At 39.1% G+C, this 16,828-nt stretch overlaps 1 protein-coding gene across 2 annotated transcripts in view; it reads left to right on the top strand.

Annotated features, from left to right (window-relative positions):
* The window catches only part of pax7a (paired box 7a), a 46,552-nt gene that overhangs the window by 4,636 nt on the left and 25,088 nt on the right, over positions 1-16,828 (top strand). The window lies entirely within an intron of this gene.

The raw sequence follows: 16,828 nt of genomic DNA on the forward strand, positions 1-16,828 counted from the left end.
CGCTGGTAGATAGTTTTGTAATTTTATATAATGGCCCGTTGGAGCAGAATAAGTTGATAGCGTGAAAACGTTCTCATTTTTCTGTCATACCACGCATTAATGTTAGAAGAAAAATGTCACCATTTTGTTGCAAATATCTCCACAGTCCGTGTAGACGCTTTGTAAATCCTGCTGGCTGCAAATGAGCAACATTTTCGGAGAGTCCTGTCTTTACGCACAAGCTGCGGCGCGTAAAACAGCCAACACAGAATGGAAGGGTTTACAAATAAATGACTGTTGCCGTAATTTAGATTTTTTTCTACCGGTACAGAATATCCAAGATGCTCTAATGTTTCTGTCTTTTCTTAGCGCTGCTTGTGTTTTAAATTGGAGAGAATTACATTGCTATAAAAAGAGACGCACTGTGTGTAATGCAGTTTAGACTACCGGCATCCGGATGGCATTTAATAATGTTAATACTTATTAGAGTAAGCACTGGAAACGATGCTCGCTGAATAGGTGGCTGTGTTCGTGCCGGGTGTAATAGCTCGCAGGCATGGTAAGAAATGTATTTATCCCCAATCAGCCCCTCACTCTCCGAGTTTGAAGCATAGCCCTTATGTGGAGAGGGGTTTTAAAGCAGATTAAATAGAGCCTTTTATTTCTTTTCACTTTCATCTCAGAGCGGAGCTCACAGTGGCTCGCCCTGGGCACAAAATTCATGAGATTTTTTTTTTTCGTTTACTTATCCAGATTTTAAGACTTTATTTATTTATCTATTTGTTTATTAGGTTGGTGTATTTGATTTTCTCAGAGGTTACATCACGGATTTATCCCAGCTCTAATCTAACTATAGTAAATGTGTTTTTAAATCATATTCCAATTTTGTAAGTTTTATTTTGTTGCACGGTGTTATTGTTTCTTAGAACGGTGTAGACTAAAATAACTCAACCAAAACTTCGAATTAACGCACCGAAAATGGTTCCACCTTTTTAGGCTGACATGGGCCTTTTGAAAATCCTGATAATTGTCTGTCTGGTGATCACCGAGCGTAATTCCTGACCCACCCACCATTCTGTTTGTGCATTTGCAAGTTTCCCATCCAATGTGCGCACCGCAGTGGTCGTGTGCGGTTGTTAAATTCTATAGTAAAGTTAAATGCGCGCAAGAAATGGGCGAGAGGTTGCACTGCATCTGTGCAAACTTGGTCATCCTTTTGTTTTTTTGCGCCACTGCACCGGTCAGAACATGAAGGTGCATCAGCTGTTCGGTGTCCATCTGCCGCACCCAGGCCACCGGCCTGACCGTCAGAGCTGTGGACAGGCGATGGACACTTCAGCAAATCGCAGGATTACCTGAGCTGCTCAATCTAATTAAACAGATGCCAGGTGGGATTATTTCCGAGTTTTGGAGAGGGAAAGTGACAGAGCAGCGGAGAGGTGTGAGCAAATCACACAACCCCCAGAAATGCAGCAGGTTCGACCTAAAGGTAAATTAATATGAGGCGTAAACTGACCTTCAGTTGCCTTTAAAGATTTTTCAGCAAATGATAACTCTCAGGATCATACTTTGTTCATTTCTCACTGCGTATTGTAATTTTTCTGACATGAATTATCTTTAATTAACGTAATACGTGGAACAATTACGCACAAATATTTTAACATTATTTCTTTTGCCATTATTTTCCATTTAAAAACAAAAGAACACAAATACAATCAGTTCTGCTCTTAATAATGAAAAGTGGGATGAAAAGTGCGCAAAAGCTAACCCCTTTCCGTGCGTTCTCCACGTCACCAACACACACGCACACGCGGACGCACACAGGCGCGCACTCACACACAGTTTCTAAGTGTATGGTAATATAATGTAGCTATATTTCGGGTCTAAAGCCGTGCTGAATGAGAAGGACAGGGGAATGAAGCGAGAGACCACTTCAAACAAATCCATCTGGAACAGTGTGTGAGAGAGATTCAGTGAAAGTATGGGGAAGTTATTTAGCTATTAATAACGTTTTTTCCTCAGGCATTGAGAGTGACTCCATCTGCACTTTCTCGCAGCTATTTGGCTGGGTGGAAATTGAGGGAGACCCAAATGTTGGGCAGAGATAACATACCCATCATAGCCCAGACCCTGCGCTGTGCTTCACTGCATTAAACTCGGATTAACCTCCCCTGTCCCCGCAGCCACTCAAGCCACATTTCACTGGAATTTACATCGGTAGGCCTACATTTCATATAAAGAGGGCAGGAGCTGAAAGACACCACATAATAATAATAATAATAATAATAATAATAATAATAATAATAATAATAATTGAAATGATGAATGATAAATGATTGCATTTACTGTGGCCTATTTTTTTATTTTTTATTTTTCAAACTAAACCAGTCAATATTAAGGGCTCTGGTGTACACATGTAGATTTAAAAGCGTTTTAGTGTGTTGATTTATCTCGATTTTTTTTTATTTTTATTTTTATATAGGTTATTAATTTTCCTTTTTTTCTTGCAAAGTGGTCATTTAATTTCTTTGCATCTTTACCAGTAACTGTCATCTTTTTTTAGTGGTCAGTAAATAGAAAATATAGGCTATAGAAAATCATCAATACTACTTTTCTTGCAGGTAAAGTAGAGATTTTATTTTAATAGTCTCAGCAGGTTCATCTTTTTTTTTTTTTTTTTTTTTTATTCTAGTATTGTGTTACAGTTACACTGACATTTACACTGTATTGAAATTAAAGTATAGGTATTTTATTCGTTTTGGTAAAAAAATAAAAATAAATAAAATAAAATACAGTGACGGTAAACAGTGTGATTTCTTTACTTGAAGGACAGTGTTTATTTAAATTGAGGAATGGTGCTGTTAATGACATATCGCGATATTTGATGGTAAATGCGAGGCTATATAGGGTTACAAATTACCCTATTGGTTCCAGTAAGGTAACGTACCGTGCAACATAATAACACGAAAAACCCAGTGCTTATTAGTAATGAGTAATGCATCAATTTCAAGGAGTGCAGTTTAAGCTTGTAGGCCTACCAGAAGACCGGAGAGACGTTTCAGTGTCAGGAGCTTTAAGTGTCGAAAGCATTAGACTAAAAAAAAAAAAAAAAACTCAGTAGGCTTAAATTCATTCTGTGCTGGCATTTGACTTTGATCACATCAGAAATATTCATGGAAGCACAAACACTGGCTATGCCACCATTATCCAGGCTGACAGTGATACCTCTCAAGGCTGTCTATTAATTAAAGTGGCGCTTACCATGTGGGACGACTCCCTATCTGGGCACAAAAATGGTTTTTCCATCTCTTGTGGGGCTCTTGAAAAGGGGCAATCTTTCCTCTCCAGCTTCTTGTGGGAAATTTAAAAGTGTACAGAGGAAGACATGGGGATTTCTAGCTCATTTATAAAGACGAGTTTATAATCCTTTCCTGCTTAATAACTTAAAAGGATTCAATTTCTCCCCTCATTTATGGGGTTATGATCACACATTGTTAGCCGCAGATAGTAGCATTTCAAGGTTAACATTTCCTGCTCGAAAATATCAGAATATAAGCTGTAAGCCCATAGGTGCCCTTTGTTTAGCCTGCAATTTTCCCACAAATGCTGATAGGCCCATTTTTAGATGTTGTTACTATTAATGTGATAACAACGAAGAAGCCGAGGAAGACCAAGTTGATAAGATGCTCTATGCCACAGAGCATTTTAAATGATATGATATTTAATTATAGCATATAATTTCACCATCGAGAATTAAATTCAGTAGGCTTATGCAGACTCTGAGGATTGAATGTCTGGTTGGGGGTCTCAAACCATACGAGACAAATTAAAGAGGAAGCGTTGCCCTCCAGGTATCCTGTCACAACAGTAGGGAGCTTCACCGCGTCTTTCATTTCTGTCTGTGTTTTATTCTGCCAATTTTCACTATAGGCTCTGTGCGCTGGAGCCGCAGGCCTGTATGCTCCAAAACAAATAGCAAATCTCAATCTTTCATCTGTCTTTGTTGAAAGTTTGGGTTTCCTTCTCCCTCTGGTGGATCACACTGTCAGAAGGCGCAGGGCTCTGAACTTTGGGATAGAACTTTTTTTTTTTTTTTTTTTGACCACATATTTATTCTTGGTGTAGTTTATCTTAGAATAACTATTTTTTTAACCGGTTTTGATATGCAAAAGTTAAATAATTTCTTCTGATTATGACGAAATAAAATAAAATTATTGTTATTATTATTATTATTATTATTATTGTTTATTGTTTTATTATTATTATTATTATTATTATTATTATTATTATTATTATTATTAGAGTGCTTCCAGTGCTGCCTCTGTCTTAAACATTTACATTTCACTTTAGGCCTGTAATATATTCCTAAATTGCTCGCTTTGTTAGCAGTAAAGTTTAATTGGCTGGAAGAAGATGAATGAGGCTGACAGGAATCAGCTGTCCACAGATTCCCCTGTGAGTCTGACTCGGAAATCATAACCTGCCCAGCTTTTCCTCTTCTGAAACCAGCTCGTTGAACTTGTCACATCTAATTAGGGTGTTAAAACGCACCGAGTGCATCGGTGGGAAACAGTAGGTGGTTGGTCCGGGGCAACCAATAAGGCCTTTGTGGGTCAGATGGGGGGTGGATGGGTGGGTAGGGGGTGGTGGGGGTGGTGGGGTGTGCAGCGTGCTTGGATGGTGATGTTGTTGAATTGGACCGCTGCGGGCTTTTATTTCTAAGCAGGCTTTTTTCCGCTATTAGGCTACTTCAATTATGGCCATCCAGCAGGCTAAACAGGCCAGCCTGCGTGGACTGTAGCCTTGTTTTAATTAGGTATGAAATTAATTAGAACAGACATCTATTAAAGACTTTTAAGTTTGGTTAATTTTTTTCCACAGAGTTTAAAGGTATAACAGTGGATTAATGGATTACAGCCAAAATTACATTTTATTGCATCCCGTCATTCGTCCTGCCTGCATGTCTAACAGGTGTCAGGAAAAAAAAAAAAAAAAAACATTTAAAAGACTTTTAACGAAAATCTAAAAACGTTAACTCTTTTCTCATCTTTTAATAAAAATGCTCCTCTACATTTAAAAAAAAAAATAGAAATCATCTTCCTCATTGATTAAACATGCTGAATGTTATATAGGATACTTTAATAAGATGGAATAAAATTAGAAAACAAATTGCAAAAGTGCTGGTTAGTTGATGTTTTCAGTAAAATGTTATTACACCTATTGGTTTATGTACATTTATACAACTGATTATAAAAGATCTTAATTTAAATCCTCCATAAGCAAGAACCTGAAAAGTGAATGTATTGTAAAGTACAGTGTTTTGAAGTAGATCTGATACAAACATTCATTCTGAGTCTCATTAATTCCCAAAATTTCACATTTTGATTCAAGACTGTATCTTGGAAACTACAGCCAACCAGCATTTTGACTATATCTGTCTTCGTGAGTGACTCAAACAGTTTCAGTACTTACATTCTGGAGGCGTTTTATTTACAGACCAGTGTAATTATTTTAAATTTGCATTCAAGTGTTTTGTAATATCCGATTATTATGTACAATTATTTTTTCTATTCCTACACCTTTTATTTATTTATTTTAACCCTATAACGTCTCATGTTGATCTGTATGTATCTGAAAAATACTATTGTCTTCCATCCTCCTTTTTAATGGATGTATTCTCTTTTTATTTGATACTTTTTTTTCTACTATTGATAGAAAAAGCCCTGTGATGTCTGACAGCCTACTCTAACCATTGTTAGATGAACAGCCACTAGAAAAGGACGAGAGAAAGAAGAGGGAGGAGAAAAGGCCCTTCTGTTATTTTCTGTCTTGAGACTTGCTGCATAGGCTATTCAGGCAAGTTGATGAACTCCTCCAAAAAGTTTATTAAGGGGCTGAAAACAATAAGAACTAAAGCCTTTGGGTGCCTGGGCAGACAGTTTATAAACTAGCTGCTATTGTGCCTCAAAGGCAGATGCATGAATACTTCTGAATAGGGCCTTCAAACTGACACGATCAGGCTGGACAGCAGCAGTTTTAAAGGGAGAGAGGGCGCTTCTGCTGCAGCTCAGATCTCTGCTTTTTTGCATTAATGTACATCTGCAAAAGAAGGGGGAGGAGACGCCGGGCCGTGTCATGCTGCTTTTTCTTGGGCTTTACACTATATTTGTACTGAAAAAAAACAACAACAACAACTTTAGATTACATATAATGAACCCACTTTCAGGCTTTTCTCTGAAATGTATTCTATAGAGTCATATAGAACAAGAGCGTGTTATATTGTCATGTTTGTTTATTCTCTGTCATTTTATCAGCTTCACATTTGGTTAAAACAAGTCAAAACAAGAACGTCTGTGAATCATCATAAAAGCAGATGTTTCAATGCTCTGCCTTTATCATATTTTCTCCTTCTGCTAATGCTATAGTTTGGTGTGGAAATTGCACAAGCTGTTACCTGGAGACCGAGAGCACAGTGTGACAGTTGCTGTTTGGTGTTAATGCTGAATTTCAGCTAAAAAGCTTTCCAGATCTTCCTCATCATTTATGTACCGAAAAAGAACCAGAAAGCGAGTCAGAAATCTGTTGTATGCTTTAGGACGATGACGTGGATCCACCGTTGATATGTTTTCTTTCTTTTTTTTTTTTAATGGGGCACACTGGTTACGCACCCTGTAGAAGATACATTATTCTTCTCCTTTTCAGTAAACAATAGACTGTCACTCTTTATCCTTCTTCCCTCCTCTGTCCCTCCCTCTCCAGCTTTCTCTTTAGTCTTCTCAGTCGCTGGCTCTGTGCCTCACAACATCAGAGGGAGTCCAGTGATTTGTGACCCCAGCAACCCACACTTAATCTCGCTAAAGAGGGGGAGCATCCAGTTTGCAGCTTGGCGGGCCCCAAATAGACCAAGCCTGCTCTGGCAGGTGTCAACATTAGCAAACAATTGGTCCCCAGTCCCATGCCCCGTACCCCAGTGCGACACTGAACCTAAACTATTTGAGACACACTGAAAGGAGCCACATAATAGGGAATGTGGAGGGGAGGAGAGGAGGGGGAGGACAAGGGAGAGATTACACTCTCAGACAGCTATTAGCAGGGATGAGGCTTTTCTAAACAAACAAAAAAGAAGACGATCAATACTGTGTTAGTTTACCAAGTGGAGTCATCACTGTGGCTTTGGGGTATTTATTTTCTGCTCCATTGTTTTTCTCGACTTCTCACACATCTGTGGGCCGTATAGGCAATCCAATTTAGTTTGGAGGGGGTCCCTGAGAGGCCTATTTCTTCTCCCAGGCAGTTCTGTGTTAGTTGCGGGTCTGCTTGCAGTGGGCAGCTCATTCATACATTCGGTGCTGTAATAAATCCTGATTGGTGAGTATTACATTGGATAGTGGACAGTGACTGGGCTGTCCAAAGGGAAAACAACACTCAGGGATGACAGGGCAGCGTTTAGCCCTGTGGGATTGCGGCCCCTCTCCTTCATTAGACGGGATGGAGCAAAGAACGCAGAGGAAATGGGAAGAGAATGAGTTGACACGTTGAGTGTTGCCGCTCTTGAGTGGCTATGTGTCTTGACAAGAGGGCCAATGTTTTTTTTTTTTTAAAAGGCCATTTATTTATCTCTCACTGCTGATTCCAGGCCATGCCACAAGGAGAGACAAGTGTTCTCAGCAGGGGGAGATTAGTTTCAAAGGTTTTAATGGGAAAACCTATTGTTTTTGATATCTAACCAATATCTCATTTAATTGCATTGCGAGGTTCTCAGTAAAACAAACAGTTCAATTCAGGTAACATCCTCTAAAAAATATTCCACACACACCATTAGCATTTGTGAAATCAAAAGTATTTTTTTCTACAATAAAAAACATATTAGCTCACCTTCTGACCTTTACAGACAATGGGGCCTGTTGACACAAAGCACTGATAACAATGTCAACAAGCAATAAAATGATTATGAGTGTCCTCTGCATCAGGACACCACACAACACAGAAAACAAGTCCAAAATAATAGATGCATGAGTGTGTATGTCTCCTATTGTCCTCATGAAGTGAAGACTGTAGTCTTTGTTTTTTTCCAGAAGAGGTAAATTGCCAAAAGGTCCAGACAAGAACAAGTTTACAGAGTAATTTTAGCTGCAAGCGATATTTAATTAACCATGTAATTCCATAAATCATACTCATTTTGCCTAATAAGTTATCTAGCAGACAACATAAATGTTTTTGCTGGCTGGCAGAAATACTTCAGTTAATCATGCAGGGAAAAAAGTCTGTGTACAACTAACTCTTTGATTTGTGTTGAATAAATTCTATCAGCAGATAAATCAGTGGCTGCTTGTATTCAGGGGTCAAAAGAACCAGATGTTAAATTTCCCTGGCTATTTCTGCAGATATTCCACAAAACAACCTAAAATATACAACCTACATTTTCTTTATAGTGGTTTGAGGATTTTTTTTTTCTTTCTGTAATTTTCATTATAATGATGATTTATTATTAGTGAATCAGTAAAATATGGTTAAATTGATTAAGTCTAATTGCTGTCTGCCTGTTAAAACGATCTGCATCTTCTAAATGCTGCCGCTGTTGAGCGTTTTAATTTCATGATCAGCTCTGTCTTTAGATGTTTTTCCTGTAGCGCAAGAAATATAGAATATGCTGAATTGAATTTGCTGCCTGTCCCATATAATCTCAGAAATTTTTAAGATGGGCAGCATAATAATAACCGGGACCTTTGGCAGAAAGAAGATCTTTGTCTTGGTGATTAAGCCATTGTTATTTTGCCAAACAATAAAGCCGAATCACAAAAATGAGTATACAGTACATCAGGACATCTCAGGCTTTATTACGTCCATGTTAAATTGCACAATGGTTGAGCAGGTCAGAGCCACATAATTTATTGAAAGAAATGTAGTTTCCTCCAATTCGCCTTGCCAGCTAGGGTTGTCAAACTCTGACAGCTGGCACAGATCGGGACAGTGTGTTGCATTATGGCCATCCACTGGTTACCATGGAGCTGCATTAGAAAAGACAAAAAGCATTTCTGGCTAATTTTATTACAATACAGGAATAGCCCACATAATGTGCAACAGTAATTGCGTTTAGCACAGTGCACCCGTGCTCCCCCTCAGTGATGAATGAGAGACATTGACCATGGTCTGCTAGTTTAAAAATCGCCATTAGCCTATGCTACTTAGGGCCAGAACATTTCACATTTTATGCTCTTGATCTGCTCCACCACTGAAATATTCATTTGTTTTAATTGTGCATGTTTTTTTTTCATGGCCACAAAGACAATAAACATGTTCCCTAAGTGTTGCAAATCAGAAATGTGTTTTTTCTCACCAAGTTAAAATGTGAAAGCAGTTGTCCAAACAGTGGGGTGGAGCTCCTGTCCTCGCCGACAAAATAACAACTTCAAATGTTGTCCCCTATTTTCAACTAATGGGCTTATTTCTGCATCGTCAGTCATTCTGTCTTTGGGGAATATGTAGTCTCAGTGTAAAAAGCTTTGCTACTGTGCCACATTACAACCCCTCAATATGCAGGGATCTCAGAAATTAATGCCAAGCGCTGTAATTCTTCACTATGCTCAGAATAAAAGAGCTTACAGGAAATATTCATTAAAATGTTGAACAAAAAAAGAACTATTTGATGATTTGTCAGCCCACAATGCTGCGTTAAATGTCAGTGGACAGAGTATATTATGCTGTATTTAGAAAGTATATTATACATTTTGACACAGTGTATTAAAATGATAGTGTTTTATCTCTTTATGAAACCAACTCTATACTTTTGAATGTATGTTTTAGAGGGAAAATATAGAAGGAAAAAGAAATCATTTGCAATGGAGTCAGTGTATCATAAAACACAAGAGTAGAATAGAAATGTAAGCTCTGAGCCTGGTTTCTTTGTGCATTTAGTTAATATTTATATTTTTTCAGAACTTTCCTGTCATCAGTTCTGAGCTTTTGTAAAAGTTTCTACCATTCTTCTCAACTCTTCCTTCTTAGTGTCCTCTATATCACACCAACTTTTCCACAATATTTGCTACACAGCCTTGTCCAGAAAATTAGGAAACTTCCCTTGGGCACATAAAAATGTCCACTGTGCATTCCTATACTGTGCCCAGTAATCTTTCTTTGGCTTTGTTGAGAAAATGATTTGTTCCTCCAGGAGACCTCGGCTCATAGCCCTGAGTCGTTACTGTTTGATTTCCTGCGTAGGGTTTTAGAGCTTTTTGCTGGGGGACCGGGGCTCTGGCTCCAGTGCCATTTGGCAGAGACCCCCATGGGCTCCTTTTTACTTTCTTGTGCTCTCTGTTAATTTCATTACTTTGGCTGTGACCTCAATTAGTAAAGACTCGACATTTCTGCTTGACAGAGGAAACCTGGTGTAAAAGGCTCAGCTGTGGTGGGGACGTTTGGCTAACAAGGGTCATATGTTGCATCTTTCTGAGTTTTTATTGGTCCATGAGACAGTGATTTTGATGTAAAAAAAAAAGCCACATTGTTCAATTATATGACGAAAGTCAATTTATTCATGCACATACGATGTAGAGACTGTGCAGGTTTACTGATCCTAAATAGTAATATATCTCCAATTTACTGGTCTTTCAAAATTAGAACTGCATTTTCTAAACAGAGAATATGTTAGAATGAAAACAATAATGTAGTTAGTAATATCCTAGTTTTAGTCAATAGTATATTAGAGAAAAAGACTCCCACCCTTCAAGACCTTCACGCTTTCACACTCAGGCAGCACAGAGGCATGGGGAGTCAATATGTCAGCATTTATGGATGCCCTGCGGAGCTGCACAGGGCTGTCAGGCCCCTATTCATGCTCTAATGGCCCCCTGAGGAGCTCGTCTCTCTGGGCTGAAAAGGCCGGGAGGCCCAGTGGACGCCCTGTTGTTGAAGGTGAGCGTGCGCTCTCATGGACGCGCCGCGCCTTCATCCATATGACAAGAGCCATAAAAGAGCATCGCTCTTGGTGCTTCTCCCTCTCTGTCTCCTCTGCATTCTCTGGCATCCCCCCCTCTCCCACTTTCTCCCCACCTCAAACAGAGAAAAGGGGCTAATTGTTTGTTGTGAGAGCCAAAGATTATAGAGCCTCCCATCTTTCTTCCACCCTTGCATTTTTCTCCTTTTTTTTCAAGCCCCCTACTCTTTTTCTAAAGAATGTGATTCTGACCGAGAGACAAGAGAAGAAAAGTATTGGAATTTTCCTGACGAATGTTAAAGAGCCTAAACTCAAACATGGACGGTGGCAAAGAAAAGCTTGTGTTTATTCGTTTTCTCAGGTAGCTTTTTAAAAAACTTTTTTGTGAAGTTTTTAGCACACTACAGTTGTTAATAAATCTGTGCAGTTCAAGTAATGTCCACATTTTTCTGTCACTTTTACTGCCTCTTCTTATCTGACTGATTAAATCCAAATAGACTCTGGTTCTACTGACCTTGGCCCTCAGCCACCTGCTATAACACGGTAATTGATATGATAAGCGTGAGACAAAGCTGAATCCAATGACATCTGTCCATAAAGGTGAGCTGAGAATGATTTTATTTTAGATAGATGGTGAATTTTTAATATCCTTATGTAGAGTTACACATCTCATCCAGATTCAATTTCTGCTAAATGTCAAATTACGGCCCAGAGAAGGTCACTGACAACCAGAGGAAATTGATGATACATTTTGGCATGTTACTAAACCAAGTAAACAGTTAACTTGATTTTGCCACATGTGCCGCCTTTTTCACAAAGTATTTGTTAGAGGAGCATCAGTATTTTTAATCTAAATGAAGGCTGTGCTCACTTTTAGAGCCTTGTTTTTGTTTTTCACTCAGAGGGAGATAACTACAGGAGAAGATTATAGATTCATAGAGAATTTGTCTTTAAACCATTTTGGTTATCGCTGTAGTCTATCTTGTATTCACATAAGGTTCCTATCTCAGATACATCCTTTGGTAAATGCTTTGAATCACATGCCTCCTTTAACTTGGCAACCCCTTTGGGATGAACAGGCAAGTGCATTAAACAGAGATGCCGCACCATTCTCAGAAAAATGCAAATTGGTGAGTTGTTAGTTATTTGATGTTGCTGCACGATCCCCCCCGCCCCCGAAACATCCCTCCACTCCAGTGTTGGTGGTTGAATCGCATGCAGTCCTGGGGACAGGCAGGGCTGTTTATATGCAGGCCTGGAGCGGCAAAGACAGCACAGAGACAGATGCATGTCAGAGATAGCAGATCCCATATCAGGCAGATGCCTCTTATCACAGGCCTGTTTGCATAATTAGGCCTTTTGATATTCACCCCCTCTGACTGACAAAAAGTATAATTGCAGTATCAACTACGACAAAAGGTAGGCACAAAATAAACAAGTCAACATAAATAGGGAGAAAAGATGTGGTGTTATTTTTGTCCTGTGGGAAAAAAGAGGGAGGAAAAAAACACCATTTTTAACTAAATCTGCTGTCAGTCACAGTCAACTGGTGTGACTCGGTGCTCAGAGGCTGGTCCTGTGAATGCCTGCAAAACACAGAGCGTGAGGCCCGATTGTAATTATGCTGGAACTAATATGCTTTTCAAAATGAGCCATTATGAGCTAATGCTGCACTGCCAAAGCCCTGTCTGTTTTTGTCCCTCTGTCTTGGATAGTTTGCAAAGGTATGGCTGATATTGAGGCCACGGGTTATGATATGAGAGACAGTCTGACAGGGATGAGCAATACTTTACTTTAGACTCGTATTGCTCACAGGTGAGTTAGTGGATAAATGTGCACATAACACCTGCACCACTGCATTGCATTGTGAATGAACCTTATTAAATTGGCATGAATGTAATCGGCACAGTACTAGAGATAGCTGTTACAACATGATAGACAGATAGATAGATAGATAGATAGATAGATAGATAGATAGATAGATAGATAGATAGATAGATAGATAGATAGATAGATAGATAGATAGATAGATAGATAGATAGATAGATAGATAGATCTGCATTACATCACTGTCTTGGTGGAGGGTTTGGAGAGAGAAGACAAGGAGAGTTGGAGTGGGTGGGGCAGGGGGAAGTGAAGAGGAGGGAGGGGATTAAGGAAACAGGGTGATGAGGATCCCATCTGTAGCCTGTAGACTGAGGAGTCTGTCTGCGGGGTCAGCGGAGGAGCATCAGAGAAGAGCGCAGGCTTTAAACCTCGCACTAACCTTAAAACTATTAACTACCACCGAGTCCTTCAAAAACAAGAAGTCTGTTTTATCTAAAAGGTCTGGTCAGAATTGAAGTGTTGTTAAATCCCACTGACGTCGGGGTGAAGGGGTTAGTGTTCTAAAGAGAGGAAAAATACTGTTAATCAATGCAAATATGGACAAATGGTGACTAAAGGGATCATTTAAAGTTATTTATTAATAACACTATCAGGATAACTTCATTTTTAGCACTAGTACTGAAAAAACTGCAAGAATTAGCTGGATAGTCCACTTAAAGAGAGCATTTATAACACTTCAACAACTAATTCAGCTTATGCTTTGTAAATAAATCTTCATACAGTGCAGATCATTCGGTGAATATGACAACCGTGGTTTTGGTAATCATAGTGTTTTTAAGGCTTTTGTTATTTTTTATCATATTAGTATGCTGCAACATGTTTTTGTATTGTTTATCTGCGCAATGACCTGAAGTATCTATCTATGAATCATATGAAAAATGATCCATACTTTTAAGGAAATCTAAATTAATCTTTTTTTTTTTTTTTTTAATTTCCTCTTAACTTATATACTAAATACTGAATGTAAGCTGTTGAAATGTTACAAATAGTCTCTCTGTTGTCTTTCTCAGTCTCAAATTATAGCCTCTTAAATGAAATGAAACCTTACTTACAGCATATCCTGCGTTTACATCATCAGTTCTAGTTTACGGTAGGTTTTACTCAAACCCAGACAGTGTTATCTCTAATTTTAACCAAGCACTTACCTAGACAAAGCCATGTGTAAACCTATTAATTCCTATTTACAATCTGAAATCAATACAAGGGGAAAACCTCAGAGGGCCCCTGAAGGAGAGTACACGGCAGTAATCATGCCCACTGGATGGCACATAATTAGATTCTAATTGGAAGATAAGTAATGAGACAGGGCATGAGTGGTTTATCAATATCCCATGAACCTTTGAATGGAATTACATCAGTCCTATTATACCAGGGTTTAATCAGAATGTACCTTTCTGTGCAGTGTGGACCATTAAAGAAATTGACCTTAACACCCCTGCAGGGATTTTACTCTAGTGTTATTCGGCGCTCGAATATTAACTGTAGCACATGTGTGAAAGCAAAAGAAAAGGAAATTAATGTAGAAAACAAACACAATAGCTGCTTTTTAAAAATTATTTTACTATTTTAAGTGCTTCAAGCTCACTGACCGTCATTTTTCAGACCAGTTTCTAACTGAAATTCATGTGAAAGTGGGCTCGTTCTTTTCTCAAGTAGAAGTACAGATACTTATGTGAATAAAATATGACTCTAAAAGATGTACTGATTTGTCTTTGCTCAAGTATAAGTGACTACACATGTAATAAAGACAATTATTTACCAGTAATAATGAACATTAACTTGACACTAATGTGCAAATCAGTTTTCAGAGGCAGAACAGCCTTTGCTCTGTGTTTCTATTTTTATGTCTGTTTTCATCTTGTTACATCTTTTACATTGTGTTCATTCACATGTGGATCTTCTCTATGTGTTTCTGTCCCATCCATTCAGGCTGAAGTTACTTACTAATAACAACTCAACAATTCAAAAACTCCTACATAATTCCCTTCAAACCCATTAAAGCTACTAGAAACATGTCCATTTGTACAATATAAGGAGTTGAAAGTGTATATATATGTATTTAAATCTTAGGAGTAAAAGTAAGAAGTTGTCAGAAATATAAAAGTACAAGTGAAGTACAGATACTTGAACCTACTGCAGTATGAGTACCTACAGTACACACTGTCAAACAGAAACCAGCATCCGTCTCCATCTTAAATCAGCTAATACAGCTGCCATGTGTTTTACATATTTTCTATCATCTACCAACCAAATGTTCTCGGCATATAGATGAGCTTTACATCCTGCGCCGATCCATTTGGCCCCAGCGTGTGTCATTTTCCATTTTCCCTTACTCATTACAGTCGGGGCTGTTGACCTTGTGCTTCTGGTTCATGTACAAGGGCAGATGTGTTGGCTCCGTGGGGCTTAATGTGGAGCAGCAGTACGTTCTATTGTCTGTGGAGGTTTATCAGTCATTAGCCTGATAGCATGCTAATTGTAACATGGATTGGCGCGGCGGTTTACTTGTAAAGTAACACCCTGTGAAAGCACCTCAAATCAAAGACGGAAAAGAAAATAATTTGAGTCGGGGAAGACTTTGGTGTGTTTCTCTGAACCCCTTGAGTATGTGTCATCTCTGGCCCCCACGACTCCCTGTAGGACACTGGGGTGACTTTGGAAAGTGATCTGCAGACTGCTGGTGCTGGTCTCAAGTGTCGTCATGGCTAGTTACTGAGCAAATGGATATACGCATCCTCATGAAAACCAACAAAGGGATATGTGGTGTATGTACATATTCAACTTTGTATGTTCAAGGGTGTTCTGCAGCAGAGTGAGCCCGTGCTTCAAGAATCAATCTTTATTAAAAAGGATAAGACTGAAGAATTGATTTAATGAATGCGGCCTCATGTCCTGCAGCCACATGTAATCCTCAGAGAATCATTGAGCATGAGCTCAGGGGGACAAAAAATGTTCGTAGAAGACTCATAGAGTGGCCTGTAATGATAGTCTCCATATAATCCCATAATTCCTTGTTTAATTAAACTCTGGAGCTGGCCTTGAGACTCCGCCAGCTCTGTTGCTCTTTTGTTCTCACAGTTGTTATTTGGAGGCTAGGTTTGAGTATTCTTTTGTCCACTTACGTTGAAAGATGTTACTGGCGGGAGCTATAAACAGAGATCAGGGCTGGAAACAATGAATGTGATGGTAGGGACTCTCTCAGGCGAGACATTCAGGTGAGCATTATAGTTTTCCTTTGAGCTGAATAGCAACGGCCTCTGACAGAGACAGAAATCTCTTCATACACCCTCTTCTTCAATATCTTCCTTTATTTTGCCTCTCCCACACTTTCTGGACTGTGCATGATGCAATCCAACTAGGCCTGGAGCAACACTGGCACATCACACTGCCTTGTCAATGTCTCAATGAGGAAATTATGAAAATATGAATTTTATGACATGAAATGAAAAGGGCCATGTAGTTTGAATAGACATGCAGAGGAGGTGAAAATGATGCAATTTTCTAAATTCAGTTATAATGGTAATGTGCAATGGTAATGCGTATTTGCTGTCAAAAATTTCCCTGTCGGCCTGGATTGTACAGCTTTGTGCTGTATCTATATTCCTCGAGCAAAAATTCAGCTTAGTTGAATGCCTAAAAAGTAATGTAAAATATGTTCTAATTCATTTAATGACAGCAGATGGAAACACATGGGACTGAATGGTTTTGCAGCGATATTGTGTTCTATTTTATACACTTTGGCTGTGCTGTGTATGAGCACTGTGCCCTGGGCCAATGAGAGAGAAAAGCAGGGTGAAGAGCAGCAAGGTGGCCTGCGCAGATTAACCCCTCTACCCACCAACACCCCCGCCCCCCCCCAGCCCTCTGCCTGCACAGCCTCTGGGGCCCCTCTCAGAGGCAGGATTGCATATCAGGCCCCCTTTTATATTAAATAAATATCCACAGATTTAGATAATATTCTCTCTGTTGTATACTGACAGAGGAGTAGCTGTCATTTGAATCCTCTAAGTTCCCATCTCCCTCTCTTGA

This window comes from Sphaeramia orbicularis, chromosome 5 (genome assembly GCF_902148855.1).
Source record: "Sphaeramia orbicularis chromosome 5, fSphaOr1.1, whole genome shotgun sequence".
Taxonomy (NCBI): Eukaryota; Metazoa; Chordata; class Actinopteri; order Kurtiformes; family Apogonidae; genus Sphaeramia; species Sphaeramia orbicularis.